The 25,085-nt window shown below is 44.6% G+C and overlaps 1 protein-coding gene across 6 annotated transcripts in view; it reads right to left on the reverse strand.

Annotated features, from left to right (window-relative positions):
- The window catches only part of SSBP2 (single stranded DNA binding protein 2), a 919,192-nt gene that overhangs the window by 183,081 nt on the left and 711,026 nt on the right, over positions 1–25,085 (reverse strand). The gene's annotated exons all lie outside the window — the stretch shown is intronic.

Genomic DNA, 25,085 nt, shown 5'->3' on the forward strand with positions numbered 1-25,085 from the left:
ACAGTGGAGAAGTGAAGCGGGAAGAGTAGAAAGGAGGGTCATTTTGTCAATCTAGTAGCCTTCTGTAGGCCAGATCAACCACTCCTAACAATATGTGCAGTCCTTGTCACTACTTACTTTAATAACAGGAGACATGGTTCAACTGCCAAGGAGGTAAAGGAAAATGTTACTCACCCAGTAGACATCTGTTTGTGGTATGCAGCGCTGTAGATTCACATTCTGTGCATACTTCTGCCATTGTATGCTGGGCCCGGATGTGTGCAAGTTGTTTTTTTATCGAAGAAGTGTTTTGAGTAACGAGGTTCAGTGACTCCTCCTCTTAATGCATATGGGCATTGACTCCATGATTGTTTTCTTCCATAAAGCAGTGAGTGAAGCTAGAGTGAAGAAATGCAATGTATAGAGTGATGTCAACGAGGAAAGTGAAATAGAAAAATAACTGCAGCTGCCACAGGTGTCCAGGAGAAGGGTGGGAGCATGCGAATCTACAGCACTACATGCCATGAACAGATGTCTACTAGGTAAGAAACATTCTCCATTCAAGGCAAGTTTGGCTTTAGCTACACATACTGTGCATAGACTGTAAAGCAGTCCTCCCAAAATATGTATGGAGTATTGCCTGGCAAACTACTGGTGGGCTAGCATATCCACATAGTAGTGTTTTGAAAAGGTGAGCAGTGAGGACCAGGTAGCTGATTTAAATATGTCAGCTATTGGAATAGTCTCCAGGAAGACCATGGAGGCTTCCTATTTGTGGGTGGAGTGGGCTTTAGGAGGAACAAACAAGGTTCTCTTTACTTTAGCATAGCAGGTTTCGATGCATTTAACTATCTATCTAACAATGCATGATTTAAAGAAGGCCTTTCTTTTGTATGGTTTTGAAAAATAGTTGCAGAGTCTTTCTGAAAGGTTTTGTTTTATATATATATATATATATATATATATATATATATATATATATATATATATGTATGAAGAGAGAGAGAGTAAACAAGGGCTCATTTGAAATCTAGCGTGTGAAGAGCCTTTTCTGCTAAAAAGTCTGATTTGGGGGGGGGGGGGGGTCCAACAGGAACTTCCATTGATTGATGCAAGTTGAATTGTGAAATCACCTTAGGAAAAAATTTAGGGTTGGTGTGGAGGACTACTATTATCCTATACACTTGAAAGAACAGTTCTTCGAGTGTTAGTGCCTGGAGCTCATTGCCATACCTAAGGGAAGTAATGGCAACTAAAACAAGCATTTGGAATGCAATAGTCTTATGTTTGCTCGAGTTAGAGCTCAGAGCGTTGTAAATTACTGACTGGACTTTTATTGCCAGACAGACTGAAAACAACAAAAGGAAGAGAGTGAGAGTGAGCTGGCCCTGGAAAAGCTCCCCTCTGCTGTTGCTTTATGTTTACTGAGGGAGATGGAGGGGAGGAGGGTCTGAACAAGCACCCACACTGTTGCGGTGCCGCAAATGCCAAAAAAGTCCCTTACAGAAGAGATAAATAGGACATAGCGGAACTACACAGTACTTTGTGCTGCTCCCAAAGTGAAAAAAGGCAGGACAAAGAGGCAAACTGACCACTAGCAAGCAAGGATTTTTGAAGGACCCTGCAACTAACAAATCAGAAGGCAGGAACTCACTCTATTGTATACTTTAGTATACAGCAGGCCGAACGCTAACGCTACCTTCCATGAGAGGAACTGAAAGGGGCAAGAGTGGAGAGGCTAAAAAGGGGGATCCTTGAGTCTGATAAGGACACTATTAAGATTTCATGATGGAGCCGTTGGGGTCTGGGGAGGGACTACCTTGTTGAGGCCCTCCATGAAAGATAACTGCAATTTTGAAAAGGGATAGATGCTTGGTAGGTAAATGGCCACAGCAGCTAAATGGAGCCGAACAGAAGTGAATGCCAGTCCTTAAACTTGTAGATGGAGCAGGTAGCAGACAATGTCTTGTACTCTAGCTGTAAGTGGGTTAATATGTTTTGAGCGACAGTACAGGGCAAATAGTTTCCATTTAGAGGTGTAGCATGTGCTGGAGTGGGTCTACGTGCTTCCTTCAGGATGGGCATGCATTCAGGAGGTAATTTGAGATATCCAAATTCTAAGACATCAGGAGCCCGGTTGCAAACCAGAGGAACTTGGGGTCTGGGTGCCGTATTTCTCTATGGTTCTGCATGAGAAGGTCCAGCCTGATTGAAAGTTTCTTGTGTGAAAGTACCATAAGGTGCAGAATTGTAGTGAACCACAGTTGATGGGTGCAAGTAGGGGCCACTTGAATGAGAGTGAGGGGCATCTGTTGTAACCTCCGAAACACAAATGTTAAGCAGGGAAAGAGGAGGAAAAGCATTGGCAAATATCCAAGACCAGTTCATCCAAAGCGCATTGTTTTTGGACTGTGGGAACCTGGATGCAATGTTTGGGCATTTTGTGTTTTATACAGTTGCAATTAGATCTATTTGGGGAACACCCCAACACTGGAAGTACTAGTCGAGGACTTGCCGGTGGAGTTTCCAATCATGAAATTGTTGCGACATCCTGCTGAGGAAGTTGGCAAAGTTGTTGTCCACCCCCAGGAGGTACTTCGCTGACAGGTGGATTTTGTGATGGAGAGCCCATCGCCAGATGTGCTGGGAAAGCTGAGAGAGCAGTGGAGACTGAACCAACCTCCGCCCCCCTCTTTTGAGGGGAAAACATGGCTGTAGTGTTTTCCTTCTGGACAAGGATGACTTTGCCCAGCAGATGAAGAAGGAAAGCCATCAATTCAAGGTCAACTGTTAGGCGTTCCAAGTAACTGATATGAAGGCCCTAGTGTCTGGGTTCCCAGTGGCCTTGGATGGTCAACATCTGCACATGTGCTCCTAATCGCAAGACGGGAGGCGTCTGCTGTGATGGGCTCCTGTGGAACTAGGTTGTGAAAAGTCTGACACTGCAACAGTTTTTTGGGTGTTCTACCACAGGTGAGAGTGACAAGTGCGACAGCTAACCAAAACTAGATCTTCCTAGTGACCCTCTGCTGTAGACCATTGCTGCACTAGGCATTCTTGCAACAGAAGCACGTGTAGTCTTGTGTGTGCACTATTGCAATGAAGGAAGCCATAATTCCAAGGAGGCGCGTAACTATTCTGGCTGGTGGTCTGCTTGGAAGTGCGGAAGGAGTGTCTGAAAAGACTGCATTCTTACCATGTTGGGGTAGGCATGCCGCCTTCTCAGCTGAGAATTGCTCTTAAGTAAGGCTGAATTTGTCAGGGTCGCAGGTGGGATTCAGTGACACTGACAGTGAATCCCAAATTGTATATAAAGTTTTTAGTGATCTGAGTGTGTTTGCCACACAGGTGGTGGATGGAACTCTTGATGAGCCAGTCATCCAGATAAGGGAAGACGTGAATGGCCTGCTGATGCAGGTGTGCACCTACCACTGCAAGGCACTTTGTGAACACTTAGAGCTTTAGTGTCCTCAAACAAGGGAGTACCTTGAACAATTAGTTTGTGCCGTCGACCACAAACCTGAAGTAGCACCGATGCATATGTGAAAGTATGCATCCTTGGAGATGAGAACAGTCATGAATTTGGCCTGCTGTAGAAGAGGTATGACATCCTGAAGGGTGGCCATTTGAAAATCATTATGAGTGGATGTATTTGTTGAGGGGACTTATGTCCAGAATTTGCCAAGGGGAGCCCTCTTTTTTGGGGAAATTAATAATTACAGGGAGTGCACTCCTGAGCCTTACTGTTGAGGTGGTTCCAATTCAATGGCGCCTTTGTGAAGGAACAATAGCACCTCTTTTTTGAGCAGTGTTATTTGATCAGCTCTGAAAGTCTGTATTTGTGGGTGATATGGTAGGAGTTGTAGTAATAGTGTTATTGGGGATTCATTTCCCTTAAGAAACCAACTCATACCCTCCTTTCTTGTGTTCCTCAGGGAGTTGCTGAAAGAGTTCTCCCCATTTCATCCCAATTTCAGCCCAAGTGGCTCTATCGTATCCGCTAAAGAGACCTACAGAATTGGCAATTTGCCAGTGGTTAGCGGGCTGTGCTGCCACTCTTTTCCTTGCAGAGTCTAGTCTTTTACCTTCTTTATGTGGCAGAGAGGCAACTCTGGTTGGTTGGGAGTTAGCCCTCTTTTGCATCGTTTATACCACAAGAGAGTCTGGGAGAAGCTGACCATGAACGTAAGGAGGATCTGAGGGGCATGCTTTAAAACTACCCAAGCACTGACAGGGTCCTGGAAAATGTCAGCTGTTTGACGTCACAGACCTTTTAATATAAGGCGGTGTTGTGTAGTGCGGTGTCTGGTGGAGAGGGTCTCAAAAAGGAAATCCTCTTCCATGGGATATAAGGGGAGCAGAACTTTGTGGCAGGGCGCTGCTCTGGTGAAGAGATCCTGATACGTGGCGGAATCATCTGGGAGAATGGTGAAGCTGGGTAAAGCTCAAGGGGTCTGCTAGAGGTGCATCATCATGTGTGTCCCAGGGGTCTGGGTGAATGAATGTAGGGCCTCTTTCCCTCCCCCGCACCTCAATATCCCCAGAGCATGGATGTGGTGACCCTTGTGGAGTGTAGGAAAGAGGGCCACCATGTGAGGAGTGAGGGGAAGGAGAGCCCTGTGTGGCCTGTGTTGGTGGTGGAGGAGCAGGTAGTGGACTGGAGGCCTTGTCCATCTTCTTCCCTAGTTTAGGAGCTGGTGTTTTATCTAGGGCTTCTTGGGGGAAAAAAGCTGCTCTTTTGGTGGCTGTAAGGCAGTTCCAGGTTGACAAGCTATGATTCGGCAAGTCTAAGAATGTCTGTCAAGCACCAATCCCCTTTGGAGTGGTTCAACTGTTTCACCGCTGACTGTGGTGAAAGTTGACTTAGGCACCAAAGGTGGTTTCAGTGCAGGTGGTTTTGGTCACGTTGGTTTTGGCTTTGACGATTCACTCTATGCCGAGTTGGTTTTGGTCAGTGCTGAGCTGATTGGCTTGGAGTGTTTTTTTTTTGTGCCACACTGGGTGTTCTGGCTGTAGTAGATGGTCAGTGTTGATCTTAGTCCGATGGTCTGTCACTGGTTTTCCGGAGTGGCTGTGCGGTTTTTGTGGAGGCAGGTGAGCTATATCGAGGAGGGAAAGGGTCTGTATTCACGAACTGTTGAGCTTCTGGTCCTGGATCTCCAGGTCAAAGCTGGTACTGTCCTTGGTGAATACGCCTCCTTGCTGGCTGCTGACTCCTCGGAGTGTTGTTCTTGAAGATCTTCAGTGCCGAAGGGGTCCACTGGATCTTCGCTGCTCATCTGCGACATCTCCAAACATCAGTCCTGATGGTCATGGAGGGCCTTCTTCAATCTGAGGGAGCGGTAAGCGTTGCAAGCAAGCTCATAATGCTCTGGCAAAAGGCGGAGGTTACAGACCAGGTAGAGGTCGGTCCAAGGATGTTCTGTGTGGCACCGAGGACAATATTTAAAAGGCTTGTGACATGACATGGAACCAATCAGGCGTCCTGAGAAAGAAGGCACCAGAGGACAAGGCCCCACAAGGGGACAGAGATCGATCCAATGATAGCCCGGGAGCAACTGGAGTAGTTGCACAGCACAAAAGGGAAATGAGATACACATTCAAAAACAATAGTGACAGTAAGGAATTGCCATGGGAACCGAGAAGAGTACAGACGGTCTCGAACTGGAGCACTGGGGCACATGTCCAAAGCAGACAGCAGAAAACAATCTAACAATGGAGTTGATGCCCATATACATTACCAGTAGGAGGAGTCACCACCAAACCTTGTGAATCGAAAGACCTCTCCGACGAAGAACAACTTGCACACATCCAGGCCCAACAATAGATGGCAGGAGTGTGCACATCATGTGCAACACATGCCTCAAACACATTTTGTCTCAGGTAGATAGGATCACCTAGAGGTTCGGATCACTTAGTGGTCTGAGTCACCTAGAGGTGCAGATAAGCGAGATCCAATTAATGGAATTAATTCTTGATCTATATGCTGTGCCCCACAAGATGTTATCGCAGTGGGGAACTTTGATACAGAAGAGGTTGCCAATTTAGCATTGCTAGTGGATCCTGGTATCATTGTAGAAGTAATTGGCAATCTGAAAGGTCTCAAGCAGGTGGTCCGGATGGATTACCTACAGTGTTATTTAAGGCAAATCCTCTGCAGTGGGCAATTTTGCTCTGTCCATTTTAAATATGGGTGTCCCTAACAGGGATGAGCCAGACGGCAATCCTTTACCTGGTTTATTAAAGAAGGGAAAGGTGTGTCCCAAACAATTACAGGTTAATATTATTGTTAGCTTTGCCTTTTAAGATCTATGTAAAAAACATTCTTTACTTCTTGAAAAATGGGCCTTCTCCTCAAAAACTGTTGCTAGAGAAAAAGGTGTATTTAGGCCCCACTATTTGGCAATGGATCATTAAGTGGTCCTATGGATGGTGGTAAGAAAATGCACGAGTTTAGTGGGCAAGTTATGCTGCTGCTTTGTAAATGTCAAGACCGTTTTTGATTTAGTCAATAGGAAATTATTTCGAACGAACTGCAGTCTTTAAACATCCTATTGACACTTAACTACGATTTAGCAGTTCCATTCTAACAACTGGGTCCAGATAAACTAAAGAGTTTGGAAATCTGGAAAAATTCCTGCATATAGCGAGCGGCTTGTGCCAAGTATGCGTTTTAGCTTGTCTTTTATTTACTCTTTTTATTTCTGATCTTCCACAATAACTTGTTAAGGGGAATTCATTCTCCCCACAAAACTGGCGAATCGCATGTCCTGTGTTTAATGTATGCAAATGATTTAGTCTTACTGAACTACACACCAACAGGTCTCCAGCCGAAACTCAATGCATGGGGAGACTACTGCAAGTCCAGCAGCCTAATACTAATTATTAGCAAAACTAGCAGAAGTAATTTTGGTGTTTTTTAAATAACGCACCGCTTGAAGAAGTACAGGTCTACAAATACTTGGGTCTATATTTTACAGGTATTTTGAAATGGGACAGACATTTAGATATTTTAAAAACCGCTCTTATCGCTACAACCAATGCCCTTAAAAGGTTTGCGTTTTGATTGTTTTGTCTATAGAACCTTTAAAGAAAGCAATTTTTATCACATTTATACCTCAGGTACTTTATGGCGCCGAACTGCTGTCTCTGGATAGCAGTGTGAGCTGGTTGAAACTGGAGAGCTTACTTCTGAAGAGAAATAAGCTGCCGGCAAATTCAATGATTCAGGCTTTAAGAACTGAATTGGGACCTGGGACTTGCTAGAGCACTCGCATCCTTACATCTGCATCTTGCAGTGATAAATTTTCAACTCAGTCGATATAAGAAATGGAGTGCCATTTTGGCCACTCTTTAATTTGCCTTCGTAATTATATGCTGTATCCCTCACTTGCATTGATTTTAACACAATGAATGGTAATATCATCATGGCTAATCTAAACAGTACACTAAATGAAAGGGTTGGAGTTTTAAGCCTAGAGGCGGACAACGGCTATCTCACCTCGATAAATAATTGAAACATTCCCCTGAATATTTGGGTAACGGAAAGTATTTCCCTATCTGGTAAAAATTCCTGATAAGTGGATGTGTGAAAAAATTCTGCACATCTGTAATAGGGATTTGATTCAGCTTAGAGGATAGCTGGTTCAAGAGCAAGGATTAGCTTAAATCAAAATCACTGCATTTGTGGCTTAGAAGTTAATTACAGCATAATCCATTTTTTCATAGATAGCTTATTATTTATGGAGGCAGGAAAAAGCTATTATTTCCCGTTTCTAAGAGATTTGTAATCACTAGGTGCAGTGATACCCTAACCATTTTATTTGGAATGGTTTTTGACATTGCTGTGGCTAGATGTATTGGGCTCATACAAAAAAAAGTCTTATTTTGCAACAATGAAATCTGTTTCCAGGAGGCCTTTTTTCTATTACAGTTATTTTAATATTTATTGAAAAACTTTAGTACTGTTATGACTGTGGCCAGATTAAATGGGCTAATAGAGGACATTTTTAAAGCATGATAATAAGACAAAAGAGGTTTCATAGTCACTTATTGGAATATCTTTTTACAATATTGTCTAGTGGAGTAATTTTCTTTTTCTCTGTATTGGTAATTGATTATTTCATGGAGGTTTTTATGTTTATATATCTGTATAAATGATGTTTAAATACTATTTTGTACTGTCATAGAGAATTTATTAGAAATAAATATTTTCATTTCGAAAAATATATAAAATGTATTGTTCTGAGTGAGATAACACTCCAGAAATAGGAAGACAAGTTTTACTATTAGGTTGCTTATAGATAGACCACAATTCCAAAAGTAAAATATATAACAGGATCTATATTACGGAGATTTAGTTTCTAATTATTTTCATTACGGTGGACTGAAAGGTCCTATGTTTTTTCCAGCATAAGCACAATCAGCACATGCTTAGACATGATATAAAGCTCTTACTCATAGGTTGAGGGCTGCTAGAAGTTGCTTTTTTACTACATATTTTACCGGAAGAAAAACTATAAACACAGGTAAATAAAATTAGCAACTCCAGTAAAGCAGTGGAGTCAACTTTTGGATTACCGAAGTGCTGAAAGTTATAAACAAACGAATACAATCACAGCCATCAGTCACTTTGGGGACACTTTTCTATTGAACATAAGTGCACAACTACAGCCTAAGGTTTAAGACTAACAATCACAAACCACAGCCTGGGACTGAAGGGTTACAGGTACTGCGTGTGTACCACGCACATATTGAAAACAATAGCAGGCAAAGAGCATACACCTATTAACTGTGCACACCCCAGCTCATGCAGTAGCTAGACATACCATAAAGGCTATCTGTAGTGTATGTCCATTGATCGTACACTATGTGGCACATGCCCAGGTACAGCCTGCAGTTGAAGCTGCAGATTATCTCTGGGATAACCTAAGCAATACACATGCCCGAGATTGAGAGGCTTGTTCAACACCCTGACACACTGAACACAGACCAACAGCCATCTTTCTAAAATATATGCAATAATAATGTGCCATGCACTAGCTTCATAACACCCAATAAATTCACTGAATAAGCTTTGGGTGAGTGGAAGTTATGCTAACAGCCAAAGGAATAAACATGATCAACAAAAAAAAACAAAAAACACAAAAACACTAACACTTTGAAAAACACCTGTAAGAGTGATGTTGAAGTTTACAAGAAAAAAAAAACAACTCAAAAAGAACGGCACCCCCACTACACTGTGCTAAAACACACTTAAATCAATATCATTCCATATAGCTAGGCGCAACTAATATTAGATGACACAAAATATGGCCAAACATTTGTTCATATATGTACCACGCAGGACACTTTTGTTTCCTTAGTCAGCAATATTCTTGGAAACCTGCAATCCTCTCTTTCAGAATGATAGACTTGCCTAGTTTAGAAAAAGGGTATCCAATAGGACATTTTTTTCCTGAAAGATAGTTCTAAGCACAAACACAAAAACACTTATTCGATTTCTGACTCGTAAAAACATCAATACAAACTTGGCATGAACAAAAAAAAACATAAAAAGTGGCGATGATAACATAGGATGCATTGCATCCTTAAAGCTACAAAATTGTTTCTAGGAAACTGTGTTCACTTGTTCATACATATTGGACACCCAGAAGTATCTTTTGCCGAGTTACCAACATGACCATTAGTTTTTAATGGTGATGTAGGAAGAATAGGAACACATCATATACATCACATACATGCAAACACAAGTTCCCAAACCCCAATACAAACATTTTAGGCTAGGGATAGTTGTAAACCAATGTAAGTAGTGAAAGGCTTCATACATGAAATGCTAAAAAAGACAGACTGTGGATTCAATAGAAAAGGCAGATCATATTTAGGACAAACAAACACTTATTACTTAGGAAACTTATACACATGCTGCATTGTTAAGGTAGCTGTGCTGAAACACACAAGAGGCCAAAGCCACTTTAGAATGAGAGTTTTTATTTGGAGCTGCACCGTTGCTTTCAAAATCTTCACTCAGCACGTACAGGGTGGAACAAAAGGGTGTATCCTGCCTTAGCGCAAGGGTCCTAAGAACTACAAGTCATTCATATCTTGGTGAGGGGAACTGTGTAAGGGTCAGATAAGCATTTGCACAAGACAGGGCTACCGTGAGCATCATGTAACACATAATCACTTGTCATGCAGAAAGATAGAGATGTTAAATGACGTCAATGTTACTTACCCACCCATGAGGCGACCAATAATCGTGCACGTGCTCTTTTCGAGAGGTGCCTCTTCCCTATTATCTTATCTGTACTGCTTGTTCTTGCTTACATCAATGCTGAACTTGTGACCGTAGTTTTTTGTGGTTTTTACGGTATAAATGCCACTGCTTGAGAACTAGAACTTTAGTCATGGCCTGTATGTTGAGACTGCCTGTTGTTCCCAGCTATATTACTTTGTCGAATTGATCTGTCTTATTTTATTAACAGATTTCCTTTGAACATATTGGCCAGCTAAGTCAGGAGCTCTACTTTGATATCACCAACTGCTGGACTGGGAGCCCTGCCTGTCTCCACAAGGTGATTTGTGCACTTTTGAAAGAGGTAAGGTATATGCCAACATTTAAGTAAAAATCTCTGATTTCGTGGGGACGGATGGGACTCAGGTGTTTGGCATTAAGGTGGACAAAGTACGAGGTCTGTTCCTTTTATTTTATAAAGACATTTACAATTTTGACACTGTAATGTATATAATTTTGGTGTTTGCATGCAAGATTGTGTATGAATTGATACAATATTAAGGGATCCCGGTGGTAAGTCAGGAAGATACATGGAACTTGACTAAGTAGTCAAAAGTGGTCAAGAATAGTGTTCGATATGGGGCTGAGCAATCAGTGTATGTTCGAAAGAACACTCAAGTTAACCTACCCAGACCTTAAGTCTGGAAGTAACAATTTGTAGTTGCAAATAGTGAATAGTTGTCCCCTCTATGAATCTGGAGGGAAGTGACCAGTAGTATTTTGTTTGCCCTAGTATGAAATTAAGAATTACTGTGTATGTATACGCATGTATAGATAGAAATGTGGCCACATAATGGCCAGTACACAACGGGAAATGTTGGGTGGGGACAGTACTAAAAACATAGGGACAGTAGATGCCACATTTACACTTCATTTGGAGGACGAGATGTCCCCCACTAGGAAAAATGAAGGTATACATAATGAGGGGTCAAGAGATGCACAGAGAATGGATGGGTCTAGAAAAAAGGAAGGTGTTTTGCAAAAACCAAGTACCAACATTAAAAATGAGACAAGAAGTGTTAGCTTACACACCAGAAAGTCCTCCCACAGGGTGCAGGAGGTTCATGCACCCAGGAGCAGAGGAGAATAGTGTAGGCAAGCAGGTCACAGTGCAGGAAGATGGACGGGTAGACCAAAGAGTGGCTTGGGAAAAGGAGGCAGGGCCCTTGAGGCAGTCAAGGGCCCTCACTGGGCCACGAATGATTGAACAAGAAGGACTAGAGGACACAGTCTCCACACATAGCAGCTTAGGTGAAGAAGATCTGGATTTAGAAAAATCCTACAAAGGATCAGAGGGGGCTTCACATGACTTCACTGAACATGTTAAAAGAATGTCCCTTCTTGAGGACCATAACAAGGAACAGTCACAGTATGCCTGTGAGGGAGAAGAAAACAATAAGACAGGACAGACTTTACAAAAGAAGCCAAGAGAATTACAGAGAGTAGTATTTAATGGGGCGCATGCACGCCCATATGAGAGAAAGGGAACATTGGATATGGCAGGAAAAATGACACTGAGGAAAGACATGGCACATGCATTCCCTGTATGCCCTGGCAATAAATTTGACACCCAATGAAATAGTAGCTCAGTATGAAAATAGTTAGTATAATGTTGTCTCTTTTACTGACAACCTAGCAGGTTGGACATAATGATTGGCATCACAGGTGACACCATGGCCGCAAGAGGGTTCCTTTGAACCGCAAGACATGGCTAAGGTAGAAATGTGCATTTTTCAGGGCACAGGGGATCCTTACTGGGATTATCCATATATGCAGAAAAGTCTAAGAGTGTGGCAGAGATATGCTTATAAGTATGACTATCGTCACCCTAGTGGCAATAGGACTACACTCCTGTCATAACTGCCCTTGATATTCAAGGGCCCAGGGGTGCCTTGGTATATACCATGGCCCCAGATGGACAAAGAAAATCATAAAAAAACAGTTGCCACAACTTGCTGAGGGTGCTGGGAAATGGATAGCAGCTCTGGAAAAACATACCGCAGGGATTACTCTTGCAATAGGGGACATTAAGAGTTTACTAAGTTCCCTTATAGGAGTAAAGGATGTGACACTGACCAACCCAAAAGTATCCTTTAGGCCACAAACCAATTGCATATTTTAGTGGCCTACTTGATTCTGTCATGAAAAGCCATTGCCCTTGCAAACAAGCACTAGCCACAGCAGCCTTTGCAGTAGAGAAAAGTGCCCCCATTGTCATGGGTGCACCTCTGACACTGTATGCTGTACATGCTGTGTTTGCAATAATTCAGAAAGCTAAAACAACACTAACACAGAAAGTATCAGGCTACAAGATAATATTATCATTACCATCCTTGAAGGTGGTTAAATGCCACATAGTCAATCCTGCTACCTTCTTTGCACACCCCATTTCAGACACGGACGATGATGCCCATGATTGTGCCACATATACTCCAGATGAGTGTAGCCAAGCAACAGAAGATCCCATTCCAGGTAGTGTTGTATATTTTGTGGATGGGTCTTCCACAATGGATCAGGACCCTGGGGTAAGACATACAGGTGCTGCAGTGGTCAGAGTGATGCAGCACAACTCTTCAGACACACTGCAGATAACCGGACAGATAACTTTGCCATCTCAATATTCAGCCCAGGCTGCTGAATTAGTAGCTTTAGTGGCAGCCCTCAAACAAGGGAAGGAGAAACAATAACAGTATACTCTGATTCAGCCTATGTCACTACGACAGTGCATTCCAGCATTATGCAGTGGAACAGACGTGGATTTCTCAAGTCTAATTGTAGCCCTGTCATGCACCGCCCCCTTTTATAGGACTTGATATAAGCTTCAACACTGCCACATGCATTTGCACTAGTGAAATGCGCAGCCCACACTAATACTCAGGATTTTGTATCCTGTGGAAATGCCCTGGCTGATTGGGCAGCCAAAGATACAGTAACACGCCCTCTTAGTGACACACATACCACAGTTTTGTTAGCTAGTGAAACATTGACACCTTCAGACCCTTTGACTTCATCCAGACATTAGACAGAGACAGCTCATCTGCATATAAGAGAGATGCAAGAAAATGCCCCAGAGCATGAGAAACAGTTGTGGGAAGCCAGAGGATGAACACAGACAGGAACAGATTTAATATACAGAGAAATGTTAACAGGGAAGCCTGTCATGCCCCAAGCATTGCTACTGATAGCTCTAAACCAGCTACATCTTCCTTCACATACTGCTAGAGACAATATGTCCCTCCAAATATGTCCGGATTGGTTTATCCCTAACTTACTTACATGAGATGATTACAATGTACATACACACCTGCACAGTGTGCCAGCTGTATTCACCAAGTCCCACCTTTAAGGTAATAGCTTCCACAATACCTCGCCCACAAGGTCCCTTAAAGGAACTGCACATTGATTACATTGATATGATTGACAGATACAATCATTATCGCTATCTTATAGTTGTAGTCTGCCTATTCTCAAGATGGATTGAAGCAGGACCTTGTGTTCACTGTGATGCCAAGTCTGCGTTAATTTTCTGATCTTTGAGGTAATACCGCGGTGGGTTGTCCCTGAGGGAATCAGATCCAACAACGGCACCCACTTCTTCAATAATATATTTTCTCACCTCACCACCCTGTTAGGAATAACACACTAATTGTCCTCAGCTTATCATTTGCAAAGTAATGGACTTGTGGAGCGCCTTAATGGCCTCCTTAAGAACAAAATAAGTAAACTATGTGTGACATCGAAAAATAAATGGTTGTACTGTCTCCCATTAGCACTCTTTGCTTTGAGAAAATACCCCAGGATCAGATCACCATTTGACTCATCAAATAGTGACAGGAATAACAATGAACACATTTGTGCCATCAACTGGACATAAGTTGGAGACAGAGTGCACCTGAAGTTGTACAACCTGAAATGAATGAATACATGTCTGAGCTAACCAAAGTTGCAAAGTTTTTCTCTAAACAGGTTACACGTGCAGCCAATAAGCGCACCCACGAATCTCCTGTAAAGGATCAACAAACACCATTACCTTTGGGAACTTTAGTATATACTCGCAATTTTGTAAGAAAATGGAAGGACTGCAAATTCCCAGTGACAGACAGCACAACTACAGCAGTGAAAGTCCATGGCCACAAACCATGGTACCAGATCCAGGACATCCGCCTGGCCCCGACCATGCCACCATGACTTTGGACAATGAGCAGGAAAAAGAGGGGGAGAACAGGAGAAGCAACCAGAGTAAAGGCTCCCTCTAAAGCTCCAATATTAGACAATTCTTCTTTCAAGTTATGTATTTTATGTTTGTTTTTCCTCCTCAGTGCACTGATATTGATGTTTTTAGCCCTTGAATATTTTTTTTTTGATCCTATATCAATTATTACACGCATGCGTAGAACTGTTGATAATGATATTGACCATCACCCTCTCCATACTGCTCTGATTGATAATATGAGGTACCAGCACATGCATAGTATAGGCACATCCACGTCCAACACCAGCTGTTATGTATGCTCTCTCATCCCCCATGCTGCTGGAGTAGATAAATTGCATCTCCCTAAAGAGGTATCCCCAAACATTATACATTGTCTCCTGCATCTATTTTTATGCAGAATGAGAGCAAGGCTACAACCAACTACTGTTAGTCCTGTTACTGCACGAGTTAACACAACTAGATTTGACACCACCACAGAAGTCCTACAAGTCCTGACAGAAAAACAAGAGTTAATGGAAGAGATATCAAAAATGAAGAAAGCAGTTCAAAAAAGGTCTCACCCAGATTGGGAAAAATAGGTATTACGTTGAGGTATTTTTGGAAGGTCTTACCCATCATCTGAATGTAGTAACTATTTAGCTAAACCGCTGCCCCCTGATTGTACAGGCAGGCCAGTTCTTAGTATCACAGGATCAGTATTTGCCCATGATAAATGGCATACCAAGGCCAAGTTCACAGGTATAGCAATATAATTATGGAATGGCACCGAGACACAAGGTCCACTAAGTTTTAATAAGATAATAGGCGAATGTCAGGAAATATGGGATGTGAACATACAAAGATATACATGGACAGTGACTACCATATACCCTAGAATAGCAATGAAATTAACACAGTTTTCTCTTTGTTTCAGAGGGAATGGGACAGTGAAGGTGGGGAGTAACCTCAACTGCAACATCACCACCTACAACGCTGATATGCAGGGAGGCACCTCCAGCCTGATGGATCACTACTGGATGTGTGGGGCCCGGCTCCACATACAACTACCCCCGAACTGGAATGGCCTCTGCTCCCTAGTGACTTTGCACACACCCTCCATGGTGATACCAGGTGTGGACATCTCTCAGTAACATGACCATCCCATGAGCCGTCCAACAACCTTGCTTCACCATTACCGGACAAAAAGAGCTGCTGAGTATTTTGGTACTGCAATGTGGAAAGACGTTCCACAGGAACACTGACTATTTAATGATGCCCAAATCTTTTTTGGTAGCATCCTACCATTTATTCAGGCGAAAGCAACTGCGGCTGCAGATCACGCGCTTTGAATTGATGAAGACCATAAATGCAACCGAAGATGGGTTCAATGCTATCAAGGAAGAACTCCGAGCCCTTAGGCTAATGGTAATGCAACACAGATATGTACTTGATTTAATGACGGCCATGAAAGGAGGGGTGTATAAGAAGATTGGATCGGCCTGCTGTACTTATGTGCCAGCCAATGATGCTGACCATGGGACATTAGCTCAGGCCATTCAGACATTGCATGATCTACAAAAGAAAACGATTGATGAGAGGGGTGCCCCTGATGGGTGGTTCGAGGGCTGGTTCGAATGGGTGCCGTCCTGGATGTCGGGGTTATTCAAGGCACTGTTGCCTTTGATCGTGTTGTTGCTCTTGATGTGTCTTATATTTCAGGTAATAATAGCATGTTGCAAAAGGATGACAGCTAAATTGGGAGGGACAGAGTAATGGGTATATGGTGAGTCCCCTAGTTTCATTAGTAGATGGGAAGGTAGGAAAAGTAGTTGAATAATCAACTAGAGGGAGGAATTATGTATGAATAATAGGAACACATCATATACATACAAACATAGGTTCCCAAACCCCAATACAAACATTTTAGGCTAGGGATAGTTGTAAACCAATGTAAGTAGTGAAAGGCTTAATACATGACATGCTAAAAAAAGACAGACTGTGGGTTCAATAGAAAAGGCAGGTCATGTTTAGGACAAACAAACACGTAGTAGGAAACTTATACACATGCTGCATTGTTAAGTTAGCTGTGCTGAAACACACAAGAGGCCAAAGCCACTTTAGAATGAGAATTTTTATTTGGAGCTGCACCAACTGTCGCTTTCAAAATCTTTACTCAGCACGTACAAGGTGGAACAAAAGGGTGTATCCTGCCTTAGCGCAAGGGTCCTAAAAACTACAAGTCATTCATATTTTGGTGAGGGGAACTGTGTAAGGGTCAGATAAGCATTTGCACAAGGCAGGGCTACCGTGAGCATCATGTAACATATAATCACTTGTCGTGCAGAAAGATAGAGCTGTTAAATGATGTCAATGTTACTTACCCACCCATGAGGCAACTAATAATTGTGCATGTGCTCTTTTCGAGAGGTACCTCTCCCCTATTATCTTATCTGTACTGCTTGTTGTTGCTTACGTCAATGCTGAACTTGTGACCATAGTTTTTTGTGGTTTTTACAGTATAAATGCCACTGCTTGAGAACTAGAAGTTTGAACTTCCGTCATGGCCTCTATGTTGAGGTTGCCTGTCGTTCCAAGCTGAAAATCGATTAAACTTATATTACTTTGTCAAATTGATCTGTCTTATTTTATTAACAGATTTCCTTCTAACAATGGTAATAAAAACCATTATCTATCAAAGATAATGAAACCTAGGTACACATTTCCTACCCATGGCCCTCGTCTGCTTCTGCACTATAACCTGGAGGTTTATTCAGCATAGTTCTCAAGCAGCCATAAAACCTTTTCCCTACTCAAAAGTTCTCACTGGAACTCACCACACCTTGCAGTGCCCCTAAGAGCAGTCATCTTCCCAACTCTAAACGTCCGTGGTTTAATCTGGCTAACGGTGGGCTGTATTATTGCACATGCTTAAAACTATTTTCTCCTTCTAAGGGACACTTACAAATTAGTAATGTGCAATTTGGTCACCGACTGGTATATAAATGGTAATGAATTTTGCGATGCGACCTATTTTAAACAAACTTGCATTGCAAATTGTACATTCCAAGCTAATTACGGGGACGTTTAATTGTATACATGTGCTTGCAAAACAAGATGCTTTCTTTGCTGTGCTCGTTACACTGCTTTTACAGATGTAGAACATTTTGTTAGAAGTCTTTATTTCACTTTGTCTCATTCCTCTATGTGCTCTACTCCTTGGCTCATCTGCATGTTTGTGTCAGTGGCCAGTACGAAGCACCTCTCTTTTCAGGTGTGAACACTCAGACGCACCGTACAAGTCATAATGGCAAAGATTGACAACTTATCCCTAAACCACACCTTCAAGTTACAGTGTGCCAATAAGCTCTGACCTGGTCTCCATCCTTTTTAGGTTGAGCATGGCAGCAGGCAAGCGCAGCTTTTCCAACGTGTTGGTATGTATTTAGGCTATTAACAACACCCACTGCACTCCCATCAGTACCACTCGTTTGTGGGCTTGCCCTTCAAAAATCCTCTGATGACATGGGTAAATGGTTTAAGTTTGTCCCTCCTCGGGGAGGTTTTGTTACTGCCCTGGCCATCCCCTGTTACAATGGGTAATTGCACTTTTGCCGATAAGTTGGACTGCCAGAAAACTTCTTTTTCCTTTTGTGAGTCTCTTCATGCTGGTGCTAATGGTGGCCATACGGCTCGCTTATGTGAAACTACTGTACTTTTTATTTTCAATTTATGTGGCAAGAAAAGTCCGGTTAGGAGTTTACAACGCTAATAGCTCTAACTCGAGCAAATGCGAGACCCACTGCATTGCAAATGCTTGTTTAACCTGTATGCCAAGCCAATAAATGAACGTCTACAGCAGTGGTTCCCAACCTTTTGACTTCTGTGGACCCCTGTTTTATTATTACTGGGGCCCAGGAACCCCAACTGAATCTTTATTGGAATTCGGGGACCTCCCCCACTGAGTAATTCCTGAAAGCTGGGGACCTAATCTGTTAATATTATTTAATTTTCTGAGCAGCTACGGACCACCAGTAGGGAACCAATGGTCTACAGAAACTGGGCCTCGTTTCAACAGTATGCCAACAAGCTACATCGGAGAATGGACTTCTTAACATGTTTCAAGACCAGGCCGCACCGGCCTTCTATTCCACCAGGCACTTCCTCAGTAGACTAGAACCACTGGAGGCTGGTTATGAAAGCCTGGGGTCTCTACTGTTTTCTCTGTCACTTTCCCCAGCTCCCCGAGGTTAGTACAGCAAATACAGTGAGACTGGGAGGGAGGGAGGGAAGAGCAGGGCAGAGTGATAGCGATCAGAGATTGACAAGAGGAGGGATGGAAAGAGGTGGCAAGAGGAGACCAAGGGAGCGGGGCTGGTTGGAACATTTTTACCAGGGCTACTTTTAGTTCCTCAATCAATCAATCAATCAATCAGTGTATTTGTAAAGCGCGCTACCACCAGCGAGGGTCTGAAGGCGCTGAGGGGGTTGGCGAGGGAGGGGGGGCAGAGGGGGTGCTGCTACTGCTCAAATAGCCAGGTCTTGAGCCGCTTTCTGAAAGTCAGCAGGTCTTTGGTCTGTCGTAGGGGCAGGGGAAGGTTGTTCCAGGTCTTGGCAGCGAGGTGGGAGAAGGATCTGCCTCCGGTAGTCGCTCTTCGGATGCGGGGGACTGTGGCGAGGGTGAGGTCGGCTGAGCGAAGTTGGCGGGAGGGCGTGTATAAGTTGAGTCGTCTGTTGAGGTAGTCTGGGCCGGTGTGGAGCGCCTTTTGTGCATGGGTGAGGAGCTTGAAGGTTATCCTTTTGTTGGCAGGGAGCCAGTGTAGGTTTCTCAGAAGGGGAGTGATGTGGCTGTGGCGGAGGGCATCGAGGATCAGGCGTGCGGAGGCGTTTTGTATGCGTTGCAGTAGTTTGTGGAGTTTGGCCGGGGCTCCTGCGTAGAGGGCGTTTCCGTAGTCCAGTTTGCTGCTGACGAGGGCTTGGGTGACTGTTCTTGTATCTGTGGGGATCCATCTGTAGATCTTGAGGAGCATGCGGAGGGGGTTGAAGCAGGATGAGAAGACAGCGCTGACTTGCTTGGTCATGGAGAGTGTTGAGTCAAGGATGACGCCCAGGTTGTGTGCTTGGTTGGTGGGTGTTGGAGATGCTCCTAGAGCAGTCAGCCACCAGGTGGAGTCCCGAGCTGAGGGGTTGGTGCCGAGGATGAGGGCCTCTGTCTTATCTGAGTTCACCTTCAGTTTGCTGTTCCTCATCCATTCGGCGATAGCCTTCATTCCATTGTGGAGGTTGGAGTTGGCGGTGAGGGGGTCCTTGGTGAGGGAGAGGATCAGTTGGGTGTCGTCGGTGTAGGAGATGATGTTGAGGTTGTGTAGTCGGGCGACGTGGGCGAGCGGGGCCATGTAGACGTTAAACAGAGTAGGGCTGAGGGACGATCCTTGGGAAACGCTGCAGATGATCTTGGAGGCTTAGGAGCGGAAAGGGTGGAGGTGGACGCTCTGGGTTCTGCTGGAGAGGAAGGAGGTGATTCACTCTAGGGCTTTGTCTCGTATTCCTGCGTTGTGGAGGCGTGTGCATAGGATGCGTGGCAGACGGTGTCGAAGGCGGCTGAGAGACGCGGTTTCGCCGTGGTCAAGCAGGGCCCTGGATGTTGTTTTCTTCGAGGTAGTGGGTCAGTTGTCTGTTGACGATCTTCTCGATGACCTTGGCCAGGAATAGGAGCTGGGAGATTGGGCGGAAGTTCTTGAGGTCTCTCGGGTCTGCCATGGGTTTCTTGAGTAGGGGTTTGATTTTAGCATGCTTCCAGCTTTCGGGGTAGGTCACGGTCTCGGAGGAGATGTTGATGACTTTGCAGAGGTGGGGTGCGATGGTGGCGCTTGCTTTGTTAAAGATGTGGTGCAGGCATGGGTCTGATGGAGATCCAGAGTGGATAGTGCTCATGGTTTTGATTGTGTCATCTTCGTTCATGCTGGCCCAGGCGAGCAGAGGGTCGTAGTTGAGGGAGGGTGGAGAGTATGGGGCGGCGGTGATTGGCGGGGTGGTCTGGCTGTGAAGCTGTCATGTATGTCTGTGATCTTGTGGTGGAAGAAGGCGGCGAGGGAATGGCACAGGTCTTGTGAAGGTGGGATGTTGTCTGTGTTGGATCTGGGGTTGGAGAGTTCCTTCACGATGTTGAAGAGCTCCTTGCTGTTGTGTTGTTGTTGTTGTCCAGGTGGTCTTTGAAGGAGTTTTTTTTGGCAGATCTGATGAGGTGATGGTGACTGCGGATGGCGTTCTTGAAGGCGGCATGGTTGTCCGGTGTCTGTTCGAGGAGCCACTTTCTTTCCAGCAGGTTTGCTTGGAGGCCTGAAGGTCCGGGGTGAACCAGCTGCCTCTCTTGTTGGCAGCTCTGTTGGAAGGTTTGTTGAGCGGGGCGAGTGTGTTGGCGCAGTCGTCGATCCAGCACCAGAGGTTGCAGGCAGCGAGGTTGGGATTGGTGGGTTTGTTGGGTGGCTTTTGGGCGAGGCTGGTGTTCAGCTGGTCCTGGTTGATTTTACTCCAGTTGCGGTGGGGGATCTGTTGGGTGCGGTGGTGCATGGTGGGTTTCCTGAAGATGAAGTGGACGCAGCAGTGGTCGGTCCATGGGAGTTTGGTGGTGTGGCTGAAGGCGACGTGGGGGCTAGCGAAGAAGACGGGGTCCAGCGCCTGGCCGGCGAAGTGTGTTGGAGTAGTGACTAGTTGTCTGAGTCCGAGGGTGGAGAGGTTGTCGACCAGGGTGGTGGAGTTGGGGTTGTTGTTATTCTCCAGGTGGAAGTTCAGATCACCGAGGAGGACGTAGTCGGTGGAGGCTAGGGCGTGCCTGCTGACGAGGTCGGCGATGGAGTCACAGAACTGATGCAGTGGTCTGGGGTGCCTGTAGATGAGGGTTCCTCTGAGGGTGGGGTTGGGGTTGGTGTGGATCTTGAAGTACAGGTGTTCGGCTGTGCCAAGGGTGTCTTCAGTGCAGGTTGTAACCCTGATGGTGTTATTGTGGACGATGCCGATTCCGCCTCCGGTTCCGTTGGTGCGATCTCTGCGGGTGATCTTGTAGCCTTCCGGAATGGCTATGGCGATGTCTGGGGCCGAGGAGGCGTTCATCCAGGTCTCCGTCAGGAAGGCGACGTCCAGGGTGGAGTCGTCGAGCAGGTCCCAGAGTTTGATGGCTTGTTTGCTTGCAGAGAGGGTGATTAGTAGGATGCATCAGAGGTAGTTGCTGTCCGGTTAAGCCGGTGGTGTGGCGATTTCGAGGCTGGTGAGGCTGCAGTTCCGGCAGGTGAAGGGTCCCTGGGTGTGGCCAGGGGAGGCCAGGAAGCAGGCGTGTGATCGTACTGTGTTGAGGGCGTGGAGGGTGCTGGCCGTGTAATGGCGTTGCTGGCCGTGGTGATCATGGGGACCAGGGGTCCTGGCGCTAGGCGCGGATGGTGCAGACACACCAACGGTACGCCCGCTGTGCCCAGCCGCCATTAAGAAGAGGAGGTAGGAGGGAGGAGCAGCTGGGAGGAGGGAGGGGGTGAAACCAATGGGAGCACGAGGGGGTGGGGCCGCAGGCGACGCAGCGGCAGGGCCGGGGAAACGGCAAGAGCCGGAGTGAAAAACAAGGCAGCAGGAGCAGCGGGAAAAACAAAGTTGGGTACACAAATGGCACCGATTTTAAAGAAATCACAGGTAAAAACGAAATTTGATATATATGGAACGAAATACAGAGCAAGTGCAGAAAATGCTGGAAGCTCTTACTGTAAACGGCAGCGAGGCAGCAGGGACACGGGGGCAGAATAGAGGATCCGCCCGACGCGAGGAGTCGAGCCTGGCCTTAAAGCAGGTCAGGGGGTCACTCTTTGCGTCACGCAGTGGCCGCCAATAAGAAGGGGAGGTGGGAGGGAGGAGCAACTGGGAGGAGGGAGGGGGTGGAACCAATGGGAGCACGAGGGGGGTGGGGCCTCAGGGGACGCAGCGGCAGGGCCGGGGAACCGACAAGAGCCGGAGTGAAAAACAAGGCAGCAGGAAAAACGGAGTGGGGCACACAAATGGCACAGATTTAAAAGTAATCACAGGTAAAAACGAAATTTGATATATATGGAACGAAATATAGAGCGAGTACAGAAAATGCTGGAAGCTCTTACTGTAAATGGCAGCGAGGCAGCAGGGACGGGGCCAGGGACATGGGGCAGAATGGAGGATCCGCCCGACACGAGGAGTCGAGCCTGGCCTTAAAGCAGATTCCTCCTTCAGACCCTGCTCAAAACACCTACCTCTTGTATTCTGAAATACAGGCATGAATGAAAACCATGAAACTAAAGTTACACTCCCTAAAAATATTCTCACTCTTTCTCCTAAACAAAACTGTGGACTACAAACAGAATGAACATCTGAACATGGTGAGTATTGTACCCAAAAGCAATCTAACTAGAAAAATCCCCAGGCATCATTCTAGACACTAAATTCAATAAGGATATACGTTAACAAAAACTGCCAATTACCATCTAAGAGTTACATTAAATCAAATATTTGCTTCTCAGGTCTTATCTGAAATACCTAGTTCAAGCAGTGATTATCTAAAAAACTGAATAGGGCAATGCTCTAGTCTGTGACCTCCATACGATTCATACTACCCACCAAAAGAAGTCTTCCATGGTGTGGACCGACTCATTTCCAGAACTCGGAAATTCAATCTTATTAAGCCAGTTTTGGCATCACTGAACTGCTTACTGTTAAAGGCACACAGTATTTCCAAAGCCGCATCTATTCCCCACAAGGCTTTAAAACTGGTACCCCAACATACCTAAGTAGCAAACTTCTCTCGGGAGGAAACACAGCTTTTAGACGGAAGGCATCTTTATGCCTCAAAAATGCCAAAGGTAGGAAAAGATTAACTTTGAAACGTGCCTTTTCACGTAACGCCCCAACAAGAATATAGTTGACTCCTCCACAATATTCCAAGACTAACGATTCATCTAATGTAGCACCCATGGGTAAAGGTCTTGAAAGTGCTATATAAAAATGAATGTATACAATGAATACATAAAAAGTTTTTTTATGGGTCTTAATGCCGTCAACAAGGACATCTGTAAGCACATCTGCAAGCACATCCAATTTTGATGTGCAAGGGAACGGTGGTACCGAGGATTATAGCTTTTGCTCAGGATCACACAATGTAGTTGTATACAAAACCAGAATAGGAACTGAGGTCAGAGTAAAGACACCAAGTTAGTTTCTAAACCACATACCCTGGCAATTAGAGACGTGTATGGCCAGAAGGGAAAGCAGGAGGTTTCCCACCAGGCAAAATGAACACGGGCAGGGTCAGAGGCAGTCATGTGTTGCTACATCGCAAGTGCCTTAACATGCCTTTCCATATGACTGCGGGACTCGGTCTAAAAAAGCGAGTTCAACTTTAACACGGTTCATTATATATGTATGTGTTTCTTTTTTTGTTTTAAAAAACACAGTACTTTGTTACTATGCAGTGCCGGCATCAAGCTGTTTCGCTTGGATGCAACAAAGAATATGGGTCGTCACAGTGTAGCTCAATGAAGCTTTGCACTTCCTTCTGAGGTTTCGTGATTACACTCCCGTACCTCAATAGAGCACGAGAAGCAGTTCGGGTCTAATGTAAAGCTGCTCTGGTTTGCGAGCAACTTTGTTAATTTACAACACCGGCGTTGCAGTTTTCTTCCACACAATCATGTTTAGATGAGATCAGATATTCTGCTGAGAGAAGACTATTTTATCATAAAAAAAGACAGCGTCATAGAGCCAGGGCCACGAGCGTTTTAAATCCGAAATACTTTTACTGGACCTCCAAGGAACAGCATTAAAGAAGCAGCCTTGTTTCACTGAATACAGTTCCCTCTGGCCATCCGTAAGCAATTGAAATTTTGAACACAGGCTTATTTTATCACATATCAGGCCCACCTTTAGCAAGGCGTGTCCAAATGAAACAGAAGATATGTCCACGCTTGAGGTGGGCAAGCCACTGAAAGTTCGAGCCAGATGTCTGGCTCAGCTCGGGGTCCTCTTGGGTCCTCAAGCCCAAACCAAGACAAGACTTCATGTGGCTTCTGCCCGACACCCACTCTCTAACCACATGCACTATGAATTAAAAAAAAGAAAAGCATTAACCTTTGATGTAAATGGGAGAGAGAAAGATACCCATAGGTGTGGCTGAAATTTTGCATAACGTAACGTGATACCAGAAAACCTGGGATCAATCCTGGCCTTCCCACTGGACAGACCTGTTTGATCCCAAGCAATTATTTTAATTCATCGTTCCTCCTATTTTCCATTACCACTTCAGCACCTTGCAACATGTGCTGTCCAAAAAACATCTCTATAGTTTGATTTAAAAGACTATAATGTTGCTCCATCTATAATAAGAATGTAGACCCTACATAGGGGGACCCATGACAACTCACTCTCAGTTCACTAAGGGCACTGCCATAAGGACGCGGGGGTCTGAATGTTTATTACTTCATGTTTAAAAACCGCAATTTCTAACAAATTTCAATCAATACAACGATATACTATAATAATAATGTACTAAGGTAACATGCGCTTGTTAAAAAATACACATTTTGAAGATAGTTCATAATATTTTTACATGTTGTGTGTTGC

The sequence above is a fragment of the Pleurodeles waltl genome, chromosome 1_1, assembly GCF_031143425.1.
Source record: "Pleurodeles waltl isolate 20211129_DDA chromosome 1_1, aPleWal1.hap1.20221129, whole genome shotgun sequence".
Lineage (NCBI taxonomy): Eukaryota > Metazoa > Chordata > Amphibia > Caudata > Salamandridae > Pleurodeles > Pleurodeles waltl.